At 47.0% G+C, this 20,000-nt stretch overlaps 1 protein-coding gene across 2 annotated transcripts in view; it reads left to right on the top strand.

Moving 5' to 3' along the window:
• LOC130406228 (protein TUNAR-like) overlaps positions 1-20,000 on the top strand; it is a 26,183-nt gene that overhangs the window by 894 nt on the left and 5,289 nt on the right. Inside the window, exons 1-2 of one of the 2 annotated variants that reach the window (XM_056611696.1) lie at positions 1,523-1,550; positions 2,034-2,184. The gene's annotated coding sequence lies outside the window, so the exon portion shown is untranslated. Of the gene's footprint in view, positions 1-1,522; positions 1,551-2,033; positions 2,185-20,000 lie in introns of those variants that run through there. The other variant, XM_056611695.1, reaches the window with a different exon arrangement.

Here is a 20,000-nt window from a genome sequence, read left to right as displayed (position 1 = left end):
GAGTCTCATGACAATTGAAGAGACATTGCTTAGCCTTACATGACAGACAAAGGGTTATCTACAAGGAAACAAACAGCAAAGGCTAAGACGGTTTAGAATTGCAGAAATGTATTAGATGACTTCGGCCAGAGTGCAGAGCCGAGTAAAGACCTTCTAGACCTATAGCACCAGAATCGTTTCATGTTGTGAATGGATAGAAAGGGCGCCCTCGAAGAGACTCAAGCTTCTGGAAGGCGTCAGGAGTGGTTTAACATATTCTGCATCCAGCCAGAGAGAGGAGAGCTGCAAGAGAAGTCGTTAATAAGTCATCTACACAATGAATTGCAACAAAGTAATTATGTATCGCGCAATATAGTGGTTGTGGCTGCGAAACAAAAGAGGCAATGCATGTGTGGAGGATGTGCAGGGAGGCCCGTCCCCGGCCAGCCGGGGCCGAGGAGACAGAGGCCGAGTTAATAAGCTAGCCAGGGGGAAGGCAGAGAAGAGAAAACAGCGTGGGTTTACAAAGAAAGGCATTGGCGTATGATTTAGTGGGGTTAAGGGGAAGGTTACATCAAGGTGTGCCAATGGAGTGATAGAATTGACAGTGTGATTGCCATGGATACAGGAGTGGACCATCGTCATGGAGAGAAAAGTTTGGAGTCACTGAGTAAGTAACCCTATATTGAGGAGAGGGACGTGACCTCAGTGGGCGAAAGAGAACCTTGAAAAAGAATACATGGAAATGAGTCCGAGCCGATGTGGAAGAGGGTGGAAAGCAAAGTAGAAGGCATCAGGATTTCGTGGTGATGTGACAGTGATTGGTTCTGGGTTCTACCTATAGGCATCCTTCAGCAGGCAGCCACATTGAGCCCAACCTGCTCTTTATTGCCATGCATCTAAAATTGTACTTAAACTGCTTTGGACGAAAGCTTCTGCTAAATAGCTAAATAGAAAGGAGCAAATCTGGAAAGAAACGACCACAGCAGAAGGAGAGGAAGAGGATGACGAAAATGAAACTGAGATGAACAGTATTGGAGGACAGAACAGGACAGCAACAACAACTGACAGGGAGAACACACCAGGGCTGTGGCGAGCACAGAACATCTCGCTGGACGTGCACTGAGGCGCATGAGAGAACTTTAGCTGTGACAGCAACACAGCGCCTCAGCCTCCGCCTGCTAAATATTGATGCAGACAGCCCTGACTAGAAAGTGCCCGCTTTCAGAGAACCGCAGAGGGAAATCCATGAACAATGAGGAAACTCATCTTAAAAATATGATTTGAGTTATAATAATAATATTAATAAGGGTGGAACACTGAACTCGACCAGACGTTTAAGGATAGGTGTTCAGAACGGCATTATAGCCTAAGTGTATCCATTCCTGGGCGGGTGGGCTGTGAGGAGATTGTCGAAATTTGGCATAAAGGATCGCCAATGGAGAGGCTTTTAAAAAAAGGGATTTGACATGGACTCGAGGTAGAGTTAGAGCTGTAGAGCTGAGAGCTCCTTGCCGCATACTCATCGAACCAACAGATGTCAGTCAACATTGATGAGACCAGCTGTGATTGTATGTGTGTGTGTGTATTTGTGTGGGTGTGTGGTGTGGGGTGTGGTGGTGTGTGTGTTGTGTGATTTGTGTGTGTGTGTGTGTGGTGTGTGTGGTTGTGTGTGTGTGTGTGTGTGTGTGTGTGTGTGTGTGTGGTGTGAGGATTCACTTGCCAGCTGTGTCTGAGCCTGTAAACAAGGTGTCGCTCAGAGTGTGTGTGTGTGGGTTTGCTTAGCTCAGCAGGTAGAGCAGTTGTCTTGTAACTGAGACATGTTGCTAGTTCGATCCCCAGCTCCTCCTAGCTGAGTGTTGAGGTGGTCCCAGAGCAAGACACTTAACCCTAACTGCTCCTGAACGAGCTGGCTGTCCTGTCCGCCTTGCGGTTGATCTGGTCTGCCGTCGGTGTGTCAATGATTGGTTTTTAAACCGATGTAGGTCGCTTTGGATAAAAGCGTCTGCTAAATGCCCTAATGGTGTGTGTATTGTCTGGCTCTTCCCCACCAGCCACAGAGCTGGACCTGAATGGAGGAGGTGAGCGAGGGGACTAGGAGGGGAAGGTGAAAACACCGACCGAGGACCACAGGAAACAGACTACATGCTGGGATAAAACCACGAAGGACAGAACATTTGTGCTTCCCGCCTGGTACAATGTGTGGTGAGTAGACCTCATTAGACCACCGTCTTATAGGTCATGAAGACAGGAACGAGTTTCAGGGGAATTACTGTGGAGAAAAGACGCATGAATAAAAAAAATATTTCAACTTCAGACACGTTCTTTGTTAGCGAAAACTCTACATGATGGCGGGAGGGGTTTGGTTGGAACTAACCTCAGCGCCGTACCACCAGTAAGCTGTACAAATTAACACTTTTTTTTTTAATAACTTGTAATACAGAAAACAATCATGCTTTCACATTCACGTTTCATTGCTTGGGCCTGGTATTCAGATAAACTAGTAGAATGCCAGTCTAACTAGCCAGTCTATTTGTTATGCATTCAGGGATGCCCCGCCCACAAAGTAACCTTATGTCCTGAGTAAGAAAATCTGTCTATTGAAAGCAGGTCACACATTCTGATGTAATCCATTCATGTGGTATGTGGTCCAATGGGTGACAGGAAGATTCCTTACTCTAATTCACTGATTTATTCTAGGTCACGTGACTCAAGTGTCAGAGGTCACATGACTTGCTGTTGCGCAACCAAATAACAGTCTCAAGAATGGGTTTCACTCCCTTACTGTTAATACATATCATCTATTTGGGTCACATGTATATGTTGTAATCAATGGCATTCCTGTTCATTATAGTGATTTAAAAAAGGGCTAGTAGTGTGGCAGAATGCATAACGTCAGATAAATGGGTGAAGATGGAAGTGAGTAATAGGGCATGCAGAGCTTTATCTGCAAGGCTAGGCTAGGCTTCTTAGCTTTTCACCCTCAACAGAACCTCAAAGGGTTCCACTAATGGCCAGAGAAGTCTAGTGATATGACATCGCCTTGAGGGCAGCTTACTTCATTAGATATGAGCTCATTCTCCCATTCATTTATTGATGTAGCAGCTATAGAAGAAGCTTGTGATGATATTAAAACGAGCAGCTCCAATAGTAATTCATAGCGCCAGCATGACATTAGTGCTAATTAGCACTGCTAATGTCATTACAAGTAGCATTATATCAACTCTAAGCCGATACAAAGCTGTTATTTCAATGAGACTGGACTAACCCTACAAAATATGGATCATCCGAACAATGTAATGGAAGACCACTTAACACAATAAGAGAAACTTGCACCGTGCAACAGGTCATAGCGATCATTTACAGGAACAATTCTCTAAAACAGTGCTTTATAGTGCACAATTCAATTAATATTTTACCTCAAGCTACATGCTATTTAGGTGAGTGCTCTATGCAGCGCTCAACTATTGTTCTTCGTAAGTTTTATTAGTGTGAATTCTGTAGCATTAACACTCTAGATATTGAAATCTTTATTAGTGTGAATTTTTTAACTATTCAGCTTTTTCCACTTTTATTAAACATGGGAGTCAATGGGAGGCCTCCTGATTCCTCTGGTACTAGAATTGTTTAAAGGCTGTATTGCAGGTTAACCGGAAGTTTTGATTGATGGGTACAATATGTATATCATTTATAAAATGTTTCCAAAATAGTGCTAAAGTCCAGTTTTTGGCGTTTTTGGGGTGTTTTCTAACGCCATTCGGCGATGACGTCACGTTGGGGAGACATGGTGGAAGGTAGCCCTCAGCCTATATTACTATAACGATTGCGTCTTAAGAGGGTTGGGCAAGACCACAATAAAAATGTAATATTGCCTTTGGCCGTATAATTTTGAGGAGGTGAATTTGCCCGAAACTGTGATGGCCGTCAAAGCCAATTAAAGTGCAGGGTCAGAGGAGAATGAGTGGAGAGTTGCTATCATTTAGGCAGCTATCAATGCACAGCAATTGCATACAATAACGACACTTTTATTTATTTTTACTGTCAGCAAATAGCACAGAATGAAAGTCAACATTTTCTTTAAATCCAGTGACAGCGGTTATGTCGTTCAGATAAGTTCCGGTAAACTTAGTCAGAAGATCTAGAAATACTTGGAATAATGCTAGCTATGGGCTAACTTGCCAGTCCTACCCGGATCCCCCTCAGATAATCCCTAATTAAATTGTACCCCCGACATGTAAACAGATTTCCGATTAGTTACCTCACGTTTTGATGGTAGCCTACTAGCTCCAGTAACAACATCTTTGCCTAGTGTTTATTTCTAAGATTTATTTTACCCATTGTGCGAAATACGGGGTCCCCATCTCCCAATTGTTGCCCAATACCATATACATTTTGCAGTAGGCCTATAACATTACAATATTTCAGGGATGCAAGCCAAGACAATCAGTATTTAGCCTACATGACAACACACACACGCATACACTTAACAATTTTGGATAATCCGATATGCTATATATTTTAAAGCAACACTGACATAGTAGGCTGAATTGGCAAAGTTGTGCATTACAATGCAAACACGACAATAATTGGCTCCAATCTGGCGCACTTAGAAGAGCAATCAACTGAATAATTGGCAGGTATAGCCTATCGGAGACACAATCAGTGCACTTGCAAATGGTTGCCTGCAAGTATGACCAATCGTGGTGTGACATTATTTAACCATCAATCTACCGCAAATACGATCAGACATATCAGTACATTGAACACATACACAAAGCACATTCATCCAACCCGGCGGATGCTGACAGAAAGCCCACAACAAGCCAAACATCAACACGGCGGGTGTGCTCTCTCTCTCTCTCACTCTCTCATGCCCGTACACAATACCTCCAACTTATCCAACTCTAAGGCTAGGCTGCTTCACTAAGACCACAACTAACCACAAGGCCTTCATAAACATGCAGTATGCCTCACGCACAGTCACACACACTCATCTTATGCAACACAATCGGTTTTATCGTCAACATTCTGTCACTGCAAATATTTTAGGAATAGCCTCTTACCATAAGTTAGAATGGACCCAAACTGTGTGATTGATAAAGTCTGGTTTAGCTTTTGCTTGCTATCCGTTTTTAGTATGACTTCTCAACATTACGTCTCTCTTCTGTTGGGTGCACATGGCAAATAATAGAACATATTTAATTATCCTTCTATTGGTCTATCTATCTTTTGGTCTATCTATCTATTGGTCTGTCCGTCCGTCCGTCCGTCCGTCCGTCCGTCCCTCCCTCTCCCTCCCTCCCTCCCTCCCTCTCCCTCCCTCCTCCCTCCCTCTCTCTCTCTCTCTCTCTCTCTCTCTCTCCTCTTCTCTCTCTCTCTCCTCTCTCTCTCTATCTATCTATCTATCTATCTATCTATCTATCTATCTATCTACAACACATGTGTCTAGTTTTAATGTGATGCAATTTGTTTAGGCCTATGTCCAGTCAGACTTGTTTTCTCCCTTGTTCTGTGTGGTCTTGTATGCTATACTGTCCTGTGTGAGCCGAATCCCCTAAATGAATTTCCGTCGATTTTTGTCGTTTGGTATTAATAAAGACTTGACTAGGCTATCTATTTATCTAGGCTATTAATTAACAATTATTCGAAGTGAATATTCCCCACTATTCACAGAGCCTGAGGTGAATAATTGTTCATTAAACGTTTTAGTATATAGGCTACTACACGTGAACACTCCAAAAATATACAAGATAACACATTTTGCCGGGATTTATTTGTTTTTATTAGTGGTTTTTGTTTTTATTTGTGGACATTTTGCGATGAAATCTTAGGAGGTTCACATGTAGCATATACTAACTATAGATAATATATGTATTTTTCTATGTGACTGTATAATCTGCTGAACACTCTCTCACTAGTCTCTACTCTCTACTGGTCTTCCAACCGTTCCTCCGACAATCCTCCACCTGCTCCTGGTACTTCTCCCTCTTTCTTTCTTGAGCCTCCTCCATCCTCTCATCCCATGGAACTGTCGGCTCCAGCAAGACTAGTTGTATGAGGCCTCTGAGACCAAGATGACGTCAGGTCTCAATCTTGTCTTGGTGATGTGCGGTTGAATTTCTGGCTGCCTCTCCATGTAATGGGGCGTGAGGTTGGACCCAAGAACAGCACAGACCGAGACCAGTGTTGGAAGGGTTCAACAGTTTTATTGCCCAGAAACCGAATCCAAGATAACCGGAGAAAGACAAGGAGCGAGCAGGCAAGGGGTCGGCAACGGGAGGGCAGACAGGTAGGCGAGGGGCAGGAGACCAGGAAGCAGACAGGCCGGCAGGGACTCGACGACAGGCGGGTGGTCAGACAGGCGAGAGGTCGGAAACAGGCAGGATCAGTGTTGTAGATTAGATCAGGAGTTGCGGGAAAGCTCTGTGAGTAGGAGAGACGATTTGGCAGAGACTGAGTGAAGAGAGAGGTGTTATATAGAGGGGTCACAGGTGGAGGTGGTTGGGTTAATTAGGGGAGATCCCTCCCAATCCACAAGATACTGCATCTGTCAGGTTTCACAAAATGGCAGACGAGAACCCAATAGCACGACAAGAGAAACAGTTCAGGTGAAGAAACAGTGTTTATTCAAACACTGTGTAGCAAACTAATCGAGTAGGTGCAGGCAAAAGGGAAGGTCCAAAGTCTAAAAAGGCAGGTCGATACATGAGCAGGCAGGTTCAGGAACAGAATGAGAAGGCGCGGGAGAGCTAGGTAACACACTAGACAATCTGGCAAAGAACTGAGGGAAATGGACCGGTACAGATACTGAGGGGCTGATCAGCTGATGAGGAGCAGGTGAGTATGGGGGTGTGGCAGGCCAGGTGAATGAAAACAGCAGGTAATGCAGAGCAGGAGGGAGTGGCAGAGTCTGAAATGACAGGAGTTAGTGTGCAAAACAGGAAAGAGACAACTGTTAAACTAAAGCCTTGCTGAAGTTGTGACAGAACCCCCCCTCTAGGGACGGCTCCTGACGTCCCACCGGGCTGGTCAGGATGGTCCCTATGGAAAGCTGAGATGAGGTCAGGGTCCAAGATGTAACGAGCCGGAACCCATGAGCGCTCCTCCGGGCCATAACCCTCCCAATCGACAAGGTATTGAAAACCCCTTCCCCGCCGTCGCGACTTGATGAGGCGATGGACAGAGTAAGCAGGACCCCCATCAATGAGCCGGGGGGGGTTAGAGGGGGTATGGAGGAGGGCTGGCTTTCCTTAACGGGTTTGACCTTGGAGACGTGGAAGGTGGGATGAATCCTCATAGAGCGAGGAAGGCGGAGACGGACTGCAGCAGGATTGATGACCTTAGTGATGGAGAACGGGCCCACAGACCTTGGGGCCAACTTCCTAGTCTCTACCCGGAGTGGGAAGTCATGTGTGGACAGCCAAACCTTCTGACCAGGAGTGTAGCATGGTGCAGGGAACTGACGGCGGTTGGCATTTCTCTGGTACCGGTCGGACGAACTCAGGAGAGCAGAACGGGCCCGCAACCAGGTGCGCCGACAGCGCTGGATGAACGCCTGGACAGACGGGAAACTGGCCTCTCGCTCCTGCTCAGGGAACAGTGGAGGTTGATATCCACGAGAGCACTGGAAAGGAGAAAGCCCTGTTGCTGAGCTTCGAAGCGTATTGTGAGCATATTCAACGAACAAAAGCTGTTTGGACCAGGAAAATGGTGTCTGGGACGCGATGCAACGCAAGGCAGTCTCCATTTCCTTGTTCATACGTTCTGTCTGTCCGTTGGATTGAGGATGGAAACCAGAGGAAAGGCTGACCGTGGCCCCCAACAGCTGGCAAAAGTCTGTCCAAAAACGAGAAGTGAACTGTGGCCCCCGGTCTGAGACAATGTCACAAGGGAGGCCATGCAGACGGAAAACATGTTACAACATAAGTTCAGCGTTTTCTTTGGCAGATGGTAATTTGGGCAATGGAACAAACTGAGCAGATTTAGAAAATCTGTCCACAATGTTAGAATGGTGGTGTTACCCTCTGAGGGGGGCAATCCGGTGACAAAGTCAAGTGAGATGTGGGACCATGGGCGATGAGGAATAGGCAGTGGCTGAAGAAGACCAGAAGGGGCATGCCGAGCAGTCTTGTGCTGAGAGCAAGTCTGGCAAGCAGCGATAATCTCCTTGGTGTCCTCTTCAATTCAATTCAATTCAATTTTATTTGTATAGCCCTTAATCACCATTACAGTCTCAAAGGGCTTAACAGGCCAAATATTTGTGACACCCCCCTTTAGCCATGCCCCCACACGGGCAAGAAAAAACTCCCTTGAATCAGCGAGGAAGAAATCTTGAGAAGAAACGCAGTGTAGGAGATCCCTTCTTCCAGGGATGGTCAGGAGTGCAATGGGTGCCACAATTGACATACAGGTAAATACATGCACATCATATTAAAATGGTGATGGGGTTCTGGCCGGTTATCCATGAGGAGAGTCCAGGCATCCAGTCCAGCACCCGCAGCACGCTACAACTGACAGAATAGTGAATTAGAACGGAAAAGTACATAGTGGGAATGTATATGTAATAAGAAAAGCACAAGCAAACAGAGTAGTCTTCACTCTCGCATCAGTTGTTTTCACACTCCAAATGCAAGATTGTAGAGGTGCGTTTTGAGCTTCCCTTTGAATAGCTCCACAGAGTCAGCTTCCCTGATCGCTGATGGCAGCCTATTCCATAAAAAAGGGGCTCGATAGGCAAACGCTCTCTGTCCAGCCAATTTCTTTTTAACCTTCGGCAGTGAAAGAAGGCCAGCTCCCGAAGACCGGAGGGACCGAGAAGGACTATAAGGAATGATCAGGTCCTTCAGGTACGATGGAGATAATCCATGCAAGGCTTTATAGGTTAATAATAGCACCTTAAAGTCTGATCTGAAAGTTATGGTAGCCAGTGTAGAGAGGCGAGAATAGGTGTAATATGATCAAACTTTCTCGTTCTGGTCAGCAGTCTAGCTGCCGCATTGTGTACCAGCTGTAGACTTTTTGTGGTAGAGTTCGGTAATCCCGAGAACAATGCATTGCAATAGTCCAGTCTTGACGAAACAAATGCATGAATCAGTGTCTCTGCATCCACTGCGGATAACATTGGTCTGATTCTTGCAATGTTTCTCAGATGGAAAAAGGCAATTCTAGTTGTACTTCTTATATGTTGGTCAAAGCATAGGTGAGGGTCAAACAGGGCACCAAGATTTTTGACGGATGCACTCTGTGGGATGGCGAAGCCATCCAACCACAGAGAGACATCCTCAAACTTTTCCCGGTCCCGCTTCGAGCCGATAATCATCAGCTCTGTCTTCCCAGTATTAAGCTGTAGGAAGTTTTGTGACATCCAGCCCTTCACAGCGGCTAGACAGGACTCAACCCTTTGAATCTGGCCCGAGTCCCCGGAATCTACAGGAATGTAGAGCTGGGTGTCATCCGCTTAGCAATGGAAACTAATTCCGAAGCCGCGGATAACGTCACCCAGGGGAAGCATATAAATTGCAATAGTAATGGACCAAGAACCGACCCTTGTGGTACGCCAAAGCGCAATTTACCGCGCTTTGATTCTGCACCCTCATGAAGCACAAATTAGGTTCTATCGGTGAGGTACGATTCAAGCCAACCAAGAGCCGTACCCCCGAAACCAACATAGTGTTCAAGACGGTGAAGAAGAGTGCTGTGGTCGATGTGTGATCAAACGCAGCGCTGAGGATCCAAGCAGCACAAGCATTGTGCATTGTATTTTTATCCAATGAGCTAGAAAGGATGTCATTTTACAACTCTTGTAATTAGCAGTTTCAGTTGAGTGGAAATTCCTGAACCCCGACTGGAAAGGTGGCAGAAGAGAGTATTCCTGGTCAGATCATCAACAATTGCCTGGTCGCTACACTCCTTTCCAGTACCTTGGACATGAAGGGCAGATTAGTTATTACGGCCGATAGTTCCTGACTTAGTTCAGGATTCTAGGCCAGGCTTTTTGAGTAGCGCTTTTAACACCTCAGCCTTGAAATTGGAAGGGAACCATTCCTGTTGAAAACGAAAGATTCATAAGCGACTAGGGATACCAGGCCCCCACCGTTGGAAGAAGTTCCTTAAGAACCCTGGAAGGGAGAGGATCCAACATACAAGTTGTTGGCTTTGAGGCCTTTAGTGCCCTTTCAAGTTCCACAACAAGAATATTGCCTTAAGACTCCAAAAGAGTTGCGTCACGTAGTTCCCCATTTCCGACTTGGGAACCCCATCCTGCCCCACACAGGAATGCTGTAGGATGTAGGCCGAACGGCAAGCATCAATTTTCCTCTTTAATTGATTTGAGATCTTATTCTCACAAAGAAATCCATGAATGCACACTTGCCCCGATCGAGGAGCTACCGGTCTCTCTGATTCTGTTCTGAGGAGTGGACTCCTCACGTGATAAAAAGAAATTAGGATTTATTTCTATTCAATATTAAGGATACTAGACTAGAGGCGTTTCTGGCAAATAGTCAGCGCACCCTATAGGTGATCAGAATATTATCCATGCAAGATGAAAGACCTCAAGGTTAGCTTTTTTTTAACCGAGAGACAGTCGTTCAAGGTCCTGCAGTTTCGCTCAAAAGCGCGTTGCTGAATTAAACCAAGGGGAGCTGGTCTATCGTTTGTCAATCTGTTTCGTCTGATGGAGTGTCGTGAGGAGAACTTCTACTGATACTCAATGCGCAACGACAAGGCTAATGTTGAGGTCATCAGTAAGACACTCCACAGACCCACTAAGACAGAGAGGTGCAAGTTGAACCAGATAACTATCTGCCCATAGCTTGTAATGGTTGCATGGTGTGATGCGGCGGACGAGCTGAAAGTAGCTTGCTGGATCGTCTGCAGTGGCAGGATACCACCACCTGGAAAGTGAGGCAAAAAATGGTATCTGGATAAAGCTGAGGTGTAGGAAGAGACACTAGCTGTGAAATGTCTACACCGCGGGTCAGAACGAGATCCAGCGTGTTTCCACCGATGTGGGTTGGGTGCGAGCTGTTTGAAGCCAAGCGTATCTGTAATGGACAGAAAAGCCCTTGTGAGGGCATCAGACGGGTTATTCACGTGAATGTTGAAATCCCCAATAGCAAAACATTGGTCTGAGTATGTAGCCAGGATCAGCTGCAAAGTCAGAAAACTCATCATGAAAACTGATACGGTCCTGGGGGACGGTATACTACAGCTAAAACAAGAGTCTGGAACTCGTTTTGCTTCTCTGGGAGCTGAGGTGCAGAGCGCTAGCACCTCGAAGGATCTGAAAATATATCTATTCTTTGGCTTTAAATTAAGCTTAGAATTAGATATCAGGGTTACTCCACCACCTTTCTTAACTTCTCTAGATACTTGGGTGCTAACGTAATGGGGTGGAGTAGCTTCGTTTAGGGGCTAGAAACTCATCTGGTTTTAACCAGGTTTCACAAAGCCCCAGTATGTCGATCTTTTTATCAATAATTAGATCATGGACCAAGAGCGCCTTCGATGAAAGCGACCTTATGTTCATGAACCCTATTCTGAGTGCTTCCTTTTTATTATTTTCAGAGGGAGGTCCGGTTAACCTCAGCTCTGAAGCGGTCAAGGGGATCCGCGTGTTTGACATACTGGGTTGCGGCCCTCGTCTGCGGGTTTTAACAACCTCGAGACAGCGCGAGGCCGCACCACCGTACATATAGGTACAGCGTTATTTCAGAGGGAGTCTGGTTAACACTCACCTCTGAGGCGATCAGTGGGATCGCCAGAGTTCGACAATACTGGTCGCGGCGGCCCCTTGCCTGCGGGTTTTACCAACCTCGAGACAGAGCGGGGCCGCACCAAACCGTACATATAGTACAGTGTTAATTTCAGGGGGGAGTCCGGTTAGTTGTTAGTATTGATTTGACGTGCGGTTTATCATGCGATTTGCCATGCGATTTTGCACGCCTGTACTAGGTACAGCGTTAATTTCAGAGGGAGTGTGGTTAACACTCAGCTCTGTCATGCGATTTAACATGCGATTTTGCACGACTGTACATATAGGTACAGCGTTAATTTCATGCGATGCGTCATGCGTCATGCGATTTACCATGCGATTTGACATGCGATCTGACATGCGGTTTGACATGCCGTTTGACATGCAGTTTTGCACCACCGTACATATAGGTACAGCGTTAGTTACAGAGGGAGTCCGGTTAACACTCAGCTCTGAAACAATTGGTGCAATAGATCCTGGTTCAGCTAACCCATCTGCTGTTCTAGACTCTGTTCTAGACTCTGCAACGTAGACTATCATGTTGCTAGCAGGTTTACTAAACTCCTGCAGCCCAGCGTGCTGTGAGTGGATGAGTCACGCCTGACTAAGACATCTATCTATGTTTTTTGACATAATTGAGGCACCTAACCCAGTAGGGTGTAGGCCGTCTCTCATGAGCACACCAGGACGACCCCACAGAGAGGGCCAGTTATCTATGAAACCAAAGCCCTGCTCTGAGCTATATAGGGCCAGCCAGCGATTTAGAGACAATAGTCTACTATAACGCTCATCATTACCCTTATCGGGTAGAGGGCCAGAGAGAATTAATCGATGCCGACACATCTTTCTGGCGAAGTCACAAAGCCTAGCTATGTTGCTTTTGTGACCTCAGTTTGTCTTGTCCTAGCATCGTTGGTGCCGACATGAACTACAATGTTGTCGAAACTAGTGTCGGTGTTTGGTGCCTCTAATCTAACTCCGTATGAGGTCTGACCGCATGTCAGCACTAAGTTTAGCTTCAATGTCGGGAGCCCTGGCCCCTGGTAGGCAAATAACTGTCGCTGGCGAGTGTAGCCTAACTTTACGTGTAACAGAGTCACCTATGACTAGCGTTTTCTACCCCCGAAAAAGACTTGCGAGGCAGGGTACTGACCGCAACCTGCCTCGCAAGTGGTGCTGCCGACAGGATTGCCTTGACGGAGTCACTGCTAACGATAGCGTTAGCTCCACGAGTCCGCCTGGCGGGTCTCTTCTCTACACTTTCTGGAGTATCTGTTTTCTCTACGCTCGCTACCCTTTCATCCTCTAGCTGACAGATACGTCTCTCTAACAGAGCTATCTTATCCATGAGAAAGGCAGAGCAAGAACAACCGCAATCCATTCTTACCGTGGTTGATGCAGACGGAGCTCCGGCGAGGAAACAGCGAATACAGTACAGAGTATGCAGAACAGGTCACAGATATAAATACCGAAAAATAGATACAAACCGAGAGAGCAGGTCGACGCTAAGCGTCCTGCTAACCAAACCAAACAAACCAAACCAAGCCGGCTACCCGGAAGTTGCGTCTGCGGCGTCACACGGCTGCGTCTGCGGCGTCACACTGCAGCCTTCGGATCAGCCTGTTGAGAGCCTGTGGAGAGAGAGCACAGTGCAAACCCTCGGATACAGAGACACTGTTAAAAACCCTCGGATGCGGAGACACTGTTAAAACCCTCGGCTACAGAGACACTGTTAAAACCCTCGGATACAGAGACACTGTTAAAACCCTCGGCTACAGAGACACTGTTAAAACCCTCGGATACAGAGACACTGTTAAAACCCTCGGATACAGAGACACTGTTAAAACCCTCGGCTACAGAGACACTGTTAAAACCCTCGGCTACAGAGACACTGTTAAAACCCTCGGATACAGAGACACTGTTAAAACCCTCGGCTACAGAGACACTGTTAAAACCCTCGGATACAGAGACACTGTTAAAAACCCTCGGATACAGAGACACTGTTAAAACCCTCGGCTACAGAGACACAATAAAAAACAACCACAACTAGACAATAATTTAGCTCCAGACGTCTTGTCCCGGTGTCCTCGCACAGCCTCCAGGCAGCCCAGCACGCAAGGTGTTGATTGGTGGTCTGTTCAGTGTCGGAGCACGCGGTTGGCCGGTTGTCTCTCAGCAGCTAGCAACAGTAGCCTCTGTTGCAGCCTCTGTCCCTTGACAGATAACACATGGATAACACTCTTCAATAGAAGGCCACCAGAAACTTTGCTTCAGCAGAGCTAGGGTGCGCCTAACCCCAGGTAAGGCGAGAAGAATGTCCCCACTGGAGGACCTGAGAGCGGAGATTCACAGGCACATACAGACGATTATCGGGGAAAGCACTGGGTATCGGTTGGTCGGCCTGAGACCGTTGTACCTTGTCCACGATATCCCACGAAACTGCGCCAATGACCACCTTAGTGGGGACGATGCTTTAATGTTGTGTGGGAAAGTTGTCGGACTGGAACTGACGGGACAGGGAGTCTGGTTTGACATTCCTTGTACCTGGGCGATAAGACAGAGTAAGGGTAAAGTCAGAGCGATTAAAGAACAGTGCCCATCTGGCCTGACGGGAGCTCAACCGTTTGGCTGACCGGATGTACTCAAGGTTCTTTTGGTCTGTCCATACAACAAACGGATGTTTTGCCCCCTCCAACCAGTGCCTCTACTCCTTGAGAGCCAGCTTGACAGCCAATAACTCCAGGATTCCGACGTCGCAATTTTTTTTCTGCTGGGGTCAAATTTGCGGGAGAAAAAAGCACACAGATGTAACTTCTGGTCCTCTGCTGACCGCTGAGACAGGACTGCAACCACCCTGGAGTCTGACGCATCCACTTCCACAACAAACTGGCAGTCTAGATCCGGAAGGATGAGAATGGGAGCAGAAGAGAACCGTGACCTTTCTTCTGCAGCAGGGGACCATTGGAAGGCTAGCTTCTGGGAGGTGAGGGCTGTCAGAGGAGCTGCCACAGAACTATAGTTGCGGATAAACCTACGGATAAAAATTGGCAAACCCCAGGAACTGTTGAAGCTTCTTCCGAGTGGTGGGAACCGGCCAATCTACCACTGCTTTAACTTTGGTGGGGTCCATGTGAATACGTCCAACTGAAACAATGTATCCCAGGAACGACACCTCAGTGGCATGGAACTCAGACTTCTCCCCCTTCACAAACCGCTGGTTCTCAAGGAGTCTCTGGAGGACACTGCGGACATGCTGCACATGTTCCCGTTCAGACCTTGAGAAGATTAGGATGTCATCAAGGTATACAAACACGTACACATTGAGAAAATCCCGCAGCACATCATTCAGCAAGGCTTGGAATATTGCTGGAGCATTAGTAAGTCCGAAAGGCATGACCAGGTACTCATAGTGGCCCCTAGGGGTGTTGAACGCCGTTTTCCACTCATCTCCCTCACGAATGTGAACAAGGTGATAGGCATTCCTGAGATTAAGCTTGGTAAACACGGAAGCCCCATGCAACAGTTCAAATGCAGAGGAGATGAGTGGGAGAGGGTATCTGTTCTTAATGGTGACATCATTCAGACCGCGGTAATCGATGCAGGGTCGGAGGGATTTATCCTTTTTGTCAACAAAAAAAAATCCAGCTCCAGCAGGAGATGAAGAGGGGCAGGTGAGTATGGGGGTGTGGTAGGCCAGGTGAATGAAAACAGCTAATGCAGAGCAGGAGGGAGTGGCAGAGTCTGAAATGACAGGAGTTAGTGTGGCAAAACAGGAAACAGACAACTGAAAAACTAAAGCCTTGCTGAAGTTGTGACAGCATCCCACGTCCACGGCGGCGAGAGCTAAGAAGGCGCCTGACAGCGTACCCGGGACCGCCATCAACGAGCTGAGGAGGCGGAGGGGGCGGCATGGGAGGAACCAGAGGACTCTCTTGGACTGGCTTGATCCTGGAGACATGGAACGTCGGATGGATCCTCTTGGACCGGGGAAGCCGAAGAAGCACCGCCTCTGGGTTGATGATGCGAGCGATGGGAAAGGGTCCAACAAACCTGGGAGCCAGCTTGCGGTTCTCCACCTTTAGGGGCAGGTCACGGGTGGAGAGCCAGACCCTCTGGCCAACCTGGTAGGCAGGAGCAGGCGTGCGGTGCTTGTTGGCGGCGGCAGCGTAGCGGTCGACCGACTTGAGGAGAGCGGTACGTGCCCGGTCCCAGGTATGCCGACAACGGTGAACGAAGGCTTGTGCCGATGGGCAGGCAGCCTCCCACTCTTGATTGGAAAATAATGGGGGCTGATACCCATAGGCGCACTGGAAGCGTGAAATTCCAGTGGAATAGTAGGGGGGGGTGTTGTGGGCATATTCTACCCAGATCAGTCGTTCAGACCAGGAAGCAGGGTTGTGGTTCATCAAGCAGCGGAGAGTGGTCTCCAGGACCTGGTTCCTTCTCTCAGTCTGCCCATTGGACTGGGGGTGGAATCCAGAGGACAGACTGACCGAGGCCCCAACTAGGCTGCAAAACTCCCTCCAGAACATAGATGTGAACTGGGGCCCCCGGTCAGAGACAATGTCAGTGGGCAGTCCATGGAGACGAAAGATGTTCTGGAGAACCAGTTCAGCTGTCTCTTTGGCAGAGGGAAGCTTGGAAAGGGGAATGAAGTGGACCATCTTGCTAAAACGGTTGACGACTGTGAGGATAGCAGTGTGGCCTTTGGATGTAGGTAGGCCAGTTACAAAGTCAAGGGAGATGTGAGACCATGGGCGATGAGGAACAGGCAATGGGTGCAGGAAGCCGGCTGGTGGACGACTGGAGGTCTTGTTCTGGTTGCACACAGGACAGGCGTTGACATAGCCTCAGACATCCTCCAGTGATGACCACCAGAAGCGCTGCTGCAGGAAGTCTCGGGTCCGCTTAATGCCAGGGTGGCAGGTGAGCCGGGAAGCATGCCCCCACTGGAGCACATCGGAACGGAGGTGGGCCGGAACAAACAAACGGTCAGGGGGGAAGGAACTAGGACAAGGCTGGTCCTCAGTGGCAGCCTGCAGCCTCTCGTCTATCTCCCAAATGATAGAGGCAATGAGAAAGGAGGCCGGAACGATGGTGGAGAGCTCAACCGTTTCATCAGGACAGTCAGGAAACTGCCGGGAAAGTGCATCTGGTTTATGTTACGATACCCGGGTCGATTGGACAGTGTAAAGTTGAACCTGTCAAAGAACAGTGACCAGCGGGCCTGTCTGGAATTCAGTCTCTTGGCAGATCGAATATATTCCATATTCTGTTGGCTGCCCTTGATCCCCTTGCTGATTGCTTCAGCGATGGACTTGAGGACCTGGTCGTGCCTCCATCGATACCGGCCCTCACCCAGCGCCTTGGAGCAGCTGGTCAGGATGTCTTCCAGTGTCCCTATCGTTGAACACAGGGGGCATGCATGTGTTTCTATTTTGCCCCATATGCACAGGTAGGATGTGCTCTGGAGGACATTATAGACCCCCTGAATCAAGAACTTGATCCTCTGGGGGTTCCACTGCCAGATATCCTTCCAGGTGACACTCCTCCCGCTTCATCCAGGCTCCCTGCGGCCGCATCGCCACTGCTCTGCTTGTTCGCTCTTCCTCCACTGAAGCTCGCAACTCTGTTCCAAGGATGGCCTTGTGCTTCAGTCGAGTTTCTGCCTGCTGGACTGCATCCGCTGCCCTCCACTTCCTCCCTGACCTCACAACAATCCCTGCCCCGGACACTTTGTAGTCTCTGGATCCTGAGTACTGCAGATGTTCCCGTGCCCGTGCCACGATGAACTCCTCCCTGACTGAGCTGAAGGGGAGCCTGAGCTTATTTGTGTTCCCGTACAGCCCATTGTTGCTTAGGCTGCGTGGCAATCCCAGCCATCGGTGTAGATAACTCCTTACCCTTTGCTCAAATCCTTCCACCGGGACCTCAGAGATAAGCAGGGGCCAGAGGAATCTTGGGAGGATTCCATGCTGGTAGACCCAGGCCTTGAATCTTCCAGGGGGCCCAGACTTGGCCACTGTTCTTAACCAGCCCTCCAACTCAGCACTGGTTGCCTTGATGGAATCTCTGTCATTCAGACTACACTCCCTCCGCATTCATGTTCAAGAATACGTTTTTTTTCAAATTAAGTTTTTCAAATTAAAAAAATATATTTTTTTTAAAAGATGTGATTCGGCGCCATTGTATTTACGGTTGTATTTTTTATTTTACCTTTTATCTATCTTGATAAGATATAGTACTCATTAACTGTTATTAATAGGGATGCACCGAAATGAAAATTCTTGGCCGAAACCGAAAACCGAAAATGAGGAAACCAAGGCCGAAAACCAAAAACCGAAACACCGAAAGAAAATATTATGCCACTTATTAGTACCATTTAGGGTTGCCGCGGTGTACGGTATTACCGGTGTTACCGGTGATGAGGCCAACACTGAGTTATTTTGTATTATTTTTTTCCAGTAAAAAAAATAAAATTCGCCGTCATCTTTAGGCCTATTTGATAAAAAAAAAAAAGTCTTTGTTTAGTTTGTCTTTGCACTGTTTTATTTTTGATTTATTTCTTCATAAAAACAAAATATATACAAACCTAATAGATAGGCTACCTAATAAAGCGCTGGAACACACAAGATCGGTAACCATAGCAACGCCGGTAAATAAACCCCGCAAAGCCCAATGCCTACGAGAGCTCCCCGCGCTATGGCCATCCGGAGGCGCACAGAGCTTTTGGCCGTGATATTATCTATAAAATTATATCATACTATTATATATAGAACGCTATAAGACACTGTCACAGAGAATTTGCGCGCTGCCAGACGCTGTGTGAGTGTGAGAGGAGAGTTTACGGAGAAGATGGCGATTTACCTAGTTTCAAAGTTTATACCGTTTCTACTCGTAATACCGGTGTTGACACGAGTGTATTACTCGGTGTGAAAATGTCCACACCGCGGCAACCCTAGTACCATTGCATTTATGGCTATGACTGTGTACTAACTTCATTAAAATCAAGGCATTGCAATTTTTGCAAATCGCTATACGTGGGACATTCTCAGAAACATTGAAAAACGTCCACACCGCAGACATATTGGCGCTTATCCAGACAAGCGTGTGCTGGCCGCGCTTTTTGTTTGCGTCATCGCAAATTTCTGTTTCGGCTTTGTTGTTTCGGTGATAAAAGTATTTCGGCCGAAAACCGAAAATGTGCTTTTGGGCCATTTTCCGCCGAAAATTTTCGGTGGCCGAAAATTTGGTGCATCCCTAGTTATTAAGTGTATATTAAAGGACTTATTAACCTTATTCACCATTGTTCCCGCTTTACATCCCGTACCTGTAAAATGCATCATTAGCAGTTTAATAAAGGAATTATTAACTTTAATAAACATGGTTCACGCTTTAGATCCCATGCCTGCAAAATGCATAATTAGCAGTTTAATAAAGAATTATGGTTCCCGCTTTAGATCCCGTACCTGCAAAATGCATAATTGGCAGTTTAATAAATGATTGATTAATCTTAATAAGCATAGAAAATGCTTAGTAAAGGTTTAACATTGACATAATAGGTAAGTGAATAAATCTCAATAAGTGGGTTTGTAAGGCGTTTATTATATCTTATAGTAACAACTATAAGAATCTCATTATTATATATAAGACCATTATTAATGTTATTAAGCTACCGTGGTCGACTTGGTCGTTGAAAAGGGGATCTGTGTGTGTGCCAAGGAATATGAGTGTCAATAACTTGCTTTGGAGCAAAATCCGTGGCCGCATCACAGAAATTGCAGTGATTCCGTGAGGCCACTAGGGATTTTGATTTATGCGCCCGTGGTCATTTCACGGATTCCTATGTGACCAGGTTGCTCCTAGGAGTTTTAATGCAGTTTTAATGACTTGGGCAAAGGTTATGCTGCTGCTGCTGCTGCTGCAAGGAGCCAAGGACCAGGTTTGCAATGTGATGTGCAGGGTTTGAGGTTGTGCTTGTCCAAAGTTGCCAGTGGAGACATGTCAAACAGCCAATTTCATGACATAAGCCCTGTTATGCCGCTGTGCTCAGAGTTTATATGTCTTGGAAAACACCATCAATCTGCTAAACAGGATGTCAAATGAAAAAGAGAGCAGCCTGCCGCAGCACACAGAAAACATAAGCAGGGATAATGTATTCTTGGAGGAGAGGACTATGTGACAACTGCAATGAAGATGACAATGATAGAGGGTGACATGACGGACGAGGTTGGTCGCCTGCAGAATGGAGATCAACTGGAATAAT

This window comes from Gadus chalcogrammus, chromosome 16 (genome assembly GCF_026213295.1).
Source record: "Gadus chalcogrammus isolate NIFS_2021 chromosome 16, NIFS_Gcha_1.0, whole genome shotgun sequence".
NCBI lineage: Eukaryota > Metazoa > Chordata > Actinopteri > Gadiformes > Gadidae > Gadus > Gadus chalcogrammus.
The sequence above is the reverse complement of the archived record's forward strand: the minus strand, read 5'-3'. Positions and strand labels throughout refer to the sequence as shown.